Source organism: Canis lupus, chromosome 2 (genome assembly GCF_011100685.1).
Source record: "Canis lupus familiaris isolate Mischka breed German Shepherd chromosome 2, alternate assembly UU_Cfam_GSD_1.0, whole genome shotgun sequence".
NCBI lineage: Eukaryota > Metazoa > Chordata > Mammalia > Carnivora > Canidae > Canis > Canis lupus.
The window spans coordinates 20,290,568-20,300,415 of NC_049223.1; positions in this window are offsets into that span (position 1 = coordinate 20,290,568).

Consider the following 9,848-nt stretch of genomic DNA (forward strand, 5'->3'; position numbering starts at 1 on the left):
CAACAGCAGAATCAGAAGACCTGCATGGAGAAGGGAAACCACACCAGTCATTACTCTGAGAATTGTGTTCACCCTCAGCCTCGTGGCTACTGCTGCGTAGCCAGTCTTCAGCAGGAAGAAGAGTCTAGAAGAAGGCCTGGACCTCAGGGTTCTCAAACTGCCCAATAGCAGGTGTCAGCAGTGGGTCTTAGAGACTGAGGGAAGATTCCTTGGAAACGTGGTGATCCTAATATGCAGCCATCAGTAAAACCGTAATCTACTTATCCATTAAGTTTGACTGTTTGGCTGTTCCTAGTTCAGGGTCTTATAAACCATCTCCTATGAACATCTTTGCACATGTCTTATGTTGCTTATATGAACACATTTTGCAAAAAAAAAAAAGAACACATTTTGCATGGAACTATGCCTAGGAGTAGAATCCTGAGTCACAGATAGAGTGACCGTATATTGTGATCATCCAAACTGGGATACATTTGAAAGAAAAGATGATATTTAAAATATTAAAATGTATTTCCTGACCAACAAACTGGTTTAATAAATTGGTAAACCTATAAAAATTTTGATTCAAGGGAGATCCCTGGGTGGCTCAGCAGTTTAGCTCCTGCCTTTGGCCCAGGGTGTGATCCTGGAGTCTCAGGATCGAGTCCCAAGTCGGGCTCCCTGCATGGAGCCTGCTTCTCCCTCTGCCTCTCTCTGTCTCTCATGAATAAATAAAATCTTTTAAAAAAATTTTTTTATTCAAAACTGATTTTCAAAAATAAAGTCCCTTCTAAAATATTAAAATAACTCTAACTATATACATGAAAGTAGAGAATAACTATGCTTGGTAGATATGCACAGATAGAAATTAGCTTTAGCCACATTTAGTATTTTATGTACCAATATTTTTTTTAATTTAATATTTCATTTTTAAGTAATCTTTCCACCCCAGGTGGGGCTCGAATTTATAACCCCAAGATTAAGAGTCACAAACTCTTCCAACTGAACCAGCCAAGCACCACAGAACATTTTATTCTAATGTGGTCTTATTAATACACTTTGTAAAACTGCCTACCAAATTTTAATTGAAGTTGCGTTTAATGCTAAAATAACTGTGATGGTTGATACCTTCAACAGACTCTTCTCCATGGAATGTATCTGTAATGCAAATGATCTCTCTGCACCTTCTGAAGTAACTTGTAAGGTCAGAGCACAGTCTGCTAAATGAAGGATAATCTCAATTCTTGTTCTTGTCGTATTGAGCTGTGTAAATATTTATGCCCAGTATTTCCCACAGATGCTGCCTTTTTGTCTCTATTCAGAATAATTTTCTTCAAATATTTTTACAAGCAAAACTTATAAAGTAAGTTGTCTATTTAAACAATTTTCAGACATTTTGCCACATTTATTTGTTGGAAAATTAGAGGCCTTCTTAATGCCGTTCATTTCCAGTTAGAATGTAAATATATCTACTTAAGAATAAGAACTCTACCAAACATATCAACATGATTCAAAGTATAATTTTATTCTTTTAAAGATTTTATTTACTTATTTGAGAGAGAGAAAGGAAGAGCACAGAGGGAGAGTGAGAAGGAGAAGCAGACTCTCCCGCTGAGCAGGGAGCCCAAAGTGGGTCTTAATCCGAGAACCCTGAGATCATGACCTGAGCCCCAAGTTGGAGAGCTGGATCCTAGGACTCTAAGATCATGACCTGAGCAGAAATGAAGAGCCTGCGATCTAGCCGACTGAACCAGCCAGGTGCCCCTAATTTTTGAACATTATGATTAAGATTTTCAATAGGTTCTGGAAAAATTCAACCAAAATATAGAGGATCATTTTTCAATATCATGGAGGGGCATTGGGCCTATTAATGAAGTAACATTCAAATACTTAAATACTTATAAAACCTGACTAATAGTGGATAACAAATAAAAACAATATATATACACATGCATACAAAATTTAGATAAGCATGGCTTCTATTTAGGTTTGTAGAATAACACCTTTTTTATTGTGGTAAAATACACATAAAATAAAATTTACCATTTTAACTAAACAACTCAGTGGCAGGACACCTGAGTGGCTCAGTCCATTAAGCATCTGACTCTTGATTTCAGATCAGGCCAGGATCTCAGATCTCAAGGTCCTGAGAATGAGCCCTGTGGGGGGCTCCACACTGTGCCAGGAGCCTGCTTAACATTCTCTCTCCTTTTCCCTCTGCCTCTCCCCCCACTTGTCCACTTGTGCCTCCTTTCTCTGTCTCTCTCTCTCTCTCTCTCTGTCTCTCTCTCTCTCCCTCCCTCTCTCTCTCAAAAAAAAAAAAAAAAAAAAAAACAGTGGCATTAAGTACTTCCATAATGTGCAATCCTCAGGACTGGTCTCAAAACTTTTTCATTAAAAAAAAAAAAAAAAAAGAAAAAAGAAAAAAAAAAAAAAACCTTTTTCATCATCTCAAATAGAAATTCTGTACCAAAAAAAAAAAAAAAGAAAGAAATTCTGTACCCATTAAATGATAACTCGCTAATTCTTCTCCCTCTTATACTTGGTAATTACCATTCTACTTTCTATCTATATGACTTTGCCTACTTTAGGTACCTCATATAAGTGGAATCATGCAAGATTTGTCCTTTTGTGTTTGGTTTATCTATGAATTTAATGCTAAGCTAATGTTTTCAAAGTTCATCCATGTTGTAGCATGTATCAAAATGTCATTCCTTTTTAAAGTGGAATAACACTCCATTGGGTATATAGATTAATCTATCTAGAGAGAGATATAGCTATAGATAAATAGATATCACACTTTATTCATCCATCCATCCATCCACTGATGAACATTTGGGTTGTTTCCACCTTTGACTATTATGAGTAATGCTGCTGAGTCCTTGCTTTCAGTTCTTTGGAGTACATACCTAGGAGGAGAATTGTTGGATCAGATGTTAATTGTGTACTTAATTTTTTGAGGAACTGCCATACTGTTTTCCATAGCAGCTGCACCATTTTTCAGGATTCCAATTTCTTCACGTCAACACTTGTTATTTTCTTCTTCTTTTTTCATAATAGCCATTCTAATGGGTGTGAAGTAGATCTCATTGTGGTTTTGATTTCCTTTTTTTAATGACCAGTGGTGTTGAGTATCTTTACATTTGCTTATTTGCCATTTATATACTTTCTTTGGAGAAATGTCAATATAAATCCCATTCTGCCCACTTTTGAATTGGGTTGTTTGTTGTTAAATTGTAAGAATTCTTCACATATTCTGGATATTAATCTTTCATCAGGTATATGATTTGCTCTGTGGGATGTCTTTTCACTCTTCTGATAGTGTCCTCTGATGTGCAAAAGAATAGCACATAAAAAAAAAAGAATAGCACATTTTTTGATATACTAACAAAATGTGTGTGCATCACCACCAATTCCAATTACATTTCTCCTCTTCAGGCTTCTTATTTTAAAAAGAATATTGTTTTAACCTCAACATAATACTCTACCAAAATTCATGTTTCTATCATCACTATAAAAATATTATCTTTGGGGATCCCTGGGTGGTGCAGCGGTTTGGCGCCTGCCTTTGGCCCAGGGCGCGATCCTGGAGACCTGGGATCAAATCCTATATCGGGCTCCCGGTGCATGGAGCCTGCTTCTCCCTCTGCCTATGTCTCTGCCTCTCTCTCTCTCTCTCTCTCTCTGACTATCATAAATAAGTTTTAAAAAATATTATCTTTGTTGAATGTTTTAAGTGAATCATAGTAGCATATACCATCATGTCACACATTTTCCATTTGAAGGAATCACTTTTAAAAGGTTAACTTTCACTCTAAGAATTATGGGTAAAAATTCAGCCATTATTAAAGTGATTTTCTATTTGAGGCATCAATGACACTGCTATAAAACCATAATTTAGCTGTTTGAAAGTTCTTGTTCTGCTAATGGAGTGAACACATTGACAGCTATCACTTCACCTTTTGTGTTTGTAAAAAAAATTTGAAATTTAAAAATGAGCAAAATTAATTTGCAATGGTCACTTGAACTTAATAAAAAGGTGTGCTTCATGGAGTAATATGTAAGCCCACCTTTTATGGCTGCTTACAGCCTTCCTAAAGTTGCTATACCTTATTGCTTTGTGGACATTTCTTCAGTTCACTTGTGTCTTCTGCTTTTCAGGCACTTAGTGGTAACACTTTCCCCCGTGATGAATAATAGTTCATGCCAAGAAATATTTTGTAAAAATAACACATTTATCATCACCTTCCTTAAGAAAATTAAACAGTAATTTTTCTATATATGAACCTCCAATAATTTCAGCTCATTGCTACTAAGAGAATTTATTGTGAAAAAGAAAAGCATTGCCAAATAATGACATAAATAATAAACAATTGTAGATTTACACCATGTAATACATAACAAAACTACTAAATTAGGAGCATTTAGACTAATCTTAATTCAATCTTTAACAGGACAACCCACCCTTATTTTCTGCACATATTTCAAATACATCTAACCTATAGTTCCTCAGCTTTCTCATTAACCATATCAGCTGGCAGCTTACTGGCTTCTTGCTTCTTGGAGGCCAATGCATAGTGGCCAAGCCACAATCGGCTGGTATTATACCAAATGGCCAGTAGGGGCAGCAGTGTCAAAAATTTCTTTTCAACACCTTTCCAAAACTAGAAAAAACTATCCTTATACTTTTTGTTCCAGAATATTTATTTTTAAATCAGTAAACACTCTGTATGCTCTCTATCAAAAGGAAATTTTAGTTAGGTGGCATCAGGAGATCATTGGGGAAAATGGAGTGTGTAATCTCTGGTTGCCTTTTAAGATTTAACAACTATGTTATGTTATGAGCTCATTCTATTTACTGCATATATGTCCCACATTACTTGACATGATCTTGGCAAACGCTGGAAGAATAAAGAAGTCCACCAAAACTTTCCTGCCTTATTTTTTTTTAAGATTCTATTAATTTATTTGAGAGAGCACACAAGCGAGAGAACACAGCGGGGGGAGCAGCAGAGGGAGAGGGAGAAGCAGATGCCCCACAGATCAGGGAGCAGGAAATGGGGCCCCACCTCAAGACCCTGGGATTGGGATCCCTGGGTGGCACAGCGGTTTGGCGCCTGCCTTTGGCCCAGGGCACGATCCTGGAGATCTGAAATCGAATCCCACATTGGGCTCCCGGTGCATGGAGCCTGCTTCTCCCTCTGCCTGTGTCTCTGCCTCTCTCTCTCTCTCTCTCTCTCTCTCTATCATAAATAAATTTAAAAAATTAAAAAAAAATAAAAAAAAAAAGACCCTGGGATCATGACCTGAGCCAGAAGCAGCTGCTTAACAGAATGAGCCACCCAGGTGCCCCTTTTCTGCCTTATTTTAGTGCAACTGTTATGGCAAATTTTTGTTTAAAAGTGGAAAAGTTTAGGACAAGTGCATTTTTAATTAAATTTAAGACTAAAAGCATTTTGAGAAAATATGCATAAGTCAAAACTGTTCAGAGAAAAACAGGACATGGTCGCCTACTCGTAGAGAATGACCATGTTCTACTTTATTATTTTTTTAAAGATTGATTGATTGGTTGATTGATTGATTAGAGAGAGAGAGAGAGAGAAGCAGACTCCCCACTGAGCAGGGAGCCTGATGCGGGGCTCAATCCCAGGACCCTGAGATCATGACTGAGCTGAAGGCAGATGTTTAACAGACATCTCATTTTTTTTTTTTTGAGGTGCCTGCTTAAGCCCATTTGTCTTTTGGCTTCTGTGTATATGTGTGGGGTTTTTTTCTCATTGATTTGTAGTAGTTCTTAATATATTTGATATCAAATAAATCACTCATTAGTTACATGTGTTGTAAATACTTGTGCTGCTCTCAGGTGGCCTTTTTGGCCTCCAAATGGTTTCTTCTTCTGTCGAATAGATGTTCTTAATTTAAATGTAGGCCAGGGATCCCTGGGTGGCGCAGCGGCTTGGCGCCTGCCTTTGGCCCAGGGCGTGATCCTGGAGACCTGGGATCGAATCCCACATCAGGCTCCCGGTGCATGGAGCCTGCTTCTCCCTCTGCCTGTGTCTCTGCCTCTCTCTCTCTCTCTGTGACTATCATAAAAATAAATAAATAAATAAATGTAGGCCAATTTCCTACGTAGTCTTTCTTTATTCAGAGATCATGAATATATTACCTTATGTTATTGTCCTAAAGCTTTTTTGTTTTTTAACCTGTCATACTGAGGTCTACAATCCTTCTAGAATTGATTTTGGGTTATAGTAAGAAATAGGGGTAATACCTTCTTATTTCCCATACTCATATCTACTTGATTATCATTTTTACAAAAGAGTTTCCTTTTCCTACTAAGTTTCAGTGAAGGTTCTGTCACAAATCAGAGGACTCTATGTTTAGATCTGTTTCTGGACTCTATTATGCACTCACCTGCTTGACTCTGCCTATGCCAAACGGCTTTCTGTCTCAGTACTATAACCTGGTAATAGTTTAGTTTTTGGTGGTATGAGTATTCATAAATGTATTTCTGTCTCAGTACTATATAACCTGGTGATAGTTTAGTTTTTGGTGGTATGAGTGTTCATAAATGTATTTCTTTTTAAAGACTGGCTTGGTGAGTCTGAGTCTAGGTTCTTTGCATTTCCATATATATGTTAGAATTAGCTTCTTAATTTTATCCAAAACCAAAAAAACTCTGCTCGGATTTTGATTGGGTTGCAGTACAGCTAAGGATTAAGTTGGGATGAATTGACAATAATATTGACTGTTCAAACCAGAACATGGCATATTCCTCTATTATTAAGGTCCTCTTTAATTTCTCTCAGCAATACTTTGTAGTTTTCAGTGCAGACATCTTGCACATCTTTTAGAGTTATTCCTATATATTTTACATTCTTTGTGTTATTATCAATTCTATTTTTAAATTTCATCTTCTAATTGTTCACTGCTAGCATATAGAAATGCAATTGATAGTTATATTCTGAATTTGTATACAGCAACCTTGTTAAAGTCACATAAGACCAATGTTTTGCTTATAGACTTTTAGATGTTTTATACCTGCTATCACATAATATGTGAATAATGGCAGTTTACTTCTTCCTTTATAATCTTTGTACCTGTATTTCTTCTTTATACTTTATATAAAGTATTTTGTTATATTGACCACGACCTCTATAGTACAATGCCAATAGAAATGGTATTAGCAGAAAGGTCACTACAGGGGGAAGACATTCACTATTTCACTGTTAAGTACAATGTTAGCTGTAAGGTTTTGTAGGTACCCTTTACCAAATTAAGGAAGTCTCCTTTTACTCTCGTTTTACTGAGAATTTTTAAATCATAAATGTTATCAAATGTTTTTTCTGCACATATTCAGATAATGATGTAGTTTTTCTATTTAATTCTGTAATGTTAGTGAATTACATAGTTGGATTTTTTTTTAGTCTTATGCTAATTTTGCATCCAAGAATAAATCTCACTTGGTCAGGACTTATTCTTCTTCTTTCTATAATTGGTTTCAATTTGGATTTTTTCCGTCTATATTCATGAAAAGGGTTAGTCTATAATTGTCTTTTCTTCTAATATCCTTGTCATATTTTGTATCAAAGTTATACTAGCCTCATAAAAAAGGCAAAACTCATTCCCTCTTTTTTCTGTTCTCTAATAGAGTTTGTATAACATTAGTATTATCTCTTCCTTAAATGTTTAGAATAAACCACCAGAAAAAAATATATGGCTTAGATTTTTCTTTGTTGGGAGATATTTTTTCAAGATTTTATTTATCTATTTATTTGAGAGAGAAAGAGAGAGCTGAGAGCATGAGCAAGAGGGAGGGCCAAAGAAAGAGAAAGAAGCAGATGCCCCGCTGATTGGGGAGCATGATGCAGGACTCAATCCCCGGTCCCCAGGATCATGACCTGAGCCAAAGGCAGACGCCCAACTGACTGAGCCACCCAGATGCCCCTGTTGGGAGATTTTAAATGTTTTGTTCCAATCATTTAACATATATAATACTATTTAGTTTTTCTGTTGTTTCTCTGTCAGTTGGAATAAGCAATGTTTATCAAGGTATTTTATTTTATTTGTTGAAGTTTATCAGTAGAAAGTTGTTCATAATGTTCTCTTAGCATCTTTTTATTATTTATAAGACCTAGAGTGATGTTCTCTTTTTATTTCTGATATTGATTGTGCCTTCTCCTTCTCTCTGTCTCTCCCATTTTTACTTTTCTTGATCCATCTTGCCAAGGAGGAATACATTTTATTAGTCTTTTTATTTTAGTGAAGTTTTGCTGGTAATTTTCTATGAAAGTGTCTTTTTTCCTAATATTTGAGAAGGATATTTTTACTGAATATAGTGTTCTAGGTTTTCAGTTCTTTTCTTTCATCACAAAGATGTCATTCCATTGAATTATGGCTTCATTGTTTCTGCTTTGAGGTCAGCTGTCAGTCTTGTTGCTTCTTTGAGGGTATTATGTTTTATCATCCCCCAGCTGTTTTTTGGAATTTCCCTTTGGCTTTGTTTTTTCGGCAGTTTTACTATGTTATGCCTACATGTGGTTTCCTTTATATTTACCCTGATTGGGGATTATAATGCCTCTTGAGTCTTTTTTCAATAGGAACATAGAAATTTGTTTTGTTTTCTTTTAAATTATTGTGGCTTTAAGGGTGATAATTAATTTTTTTTCCATCTGTGAGTTTATAGAAAAATCCTGACTGTATACAGTAATTAGAGACATAGAGATTAAATATTAACTTTATTCCTAGTAATTCTGCAATTGAAAAAAAAAACTAATATCAGATTACAAGCAGATTTCTAATATTCCACCTGAAGTCTAAACCTCAAGGCAACTTTCCCAAGGGAAACTTTTCATTTGGAGACAAGGCAACCTGTGAATTGCTGCCTACCACTTTTTGTAACATAATAGTAAGGAAAGAGGGAAATGATCCTATAATCTGGAAGACAGATCATGTGTGCTTACCTCATAGCAAACTGAACCAGAAACCAATAAACTTACTTTGTAAAAAAAAAAAAAAAAAAAAATACTTTGTGGGCAAATAAGCCAGAGAAAAAGAAGGAACTAAATTCCTACTTCCAGTGTCATCGATTAGATAAGTCACTCCCTCAGGTGAAGGGAGAGGTTCCTCCCATATTTTTTCTCCTAAGGGAGCAAGTTAAAATTCTCCCCACTCTATGGGAACAAACTGCCTGAGATCAACATTTTCCTTAAAGATAGGGAGACTAACGTTTTTTTGTTTTGGGGGGGTTGTTAGTTTTTTGTTTTTTGTTTTTTGTTTTTTAGTCTGGTTCCCAATCTAAAAATTTAGTGAATTTTTTAGGGTATGCCTTAGATTGTGCAGAAATTCCTAAAGAGGTAAGTACACATACTTCTAAGTTTGTTTGTTTTTTTTATAGTTTATTTATTTAAGCAATTTCTACTAGACACAACGTGGGGCTCAAACTCATGACCCCAAGATTGAGAGCCACATACTCCACTGACTGAGCCAGCCAGGTGCCCCTTCTTCTAATATATTTTATCTTCACTAAATCTCTATATATTTTCTTATGTATCTAAATTTAAACTTCTATAGACTTCTTCCACTCCTCTACACCTCTCTTTCCATGAGCATAACAAAAAACCATTAGTGAATGCAAGAATCCTTAAATCTTTTCTCCTTAAAAGCCAAGAAAGGATGGAGAATTTCTAACAGGTATAAATTAATATCTTCAATGTTTCTTTTGTTACAAATAAATAAATGTTATATCTTTTATAACAAGCCCATTTCAAACACACTGGAGTTTATGTTAATGTAATGATTTGCTGGTTGCCAGAAAAACCAACCATGAATAGAGGCTTGAAATTTTTCTATCCCATCTTCTGACTTCC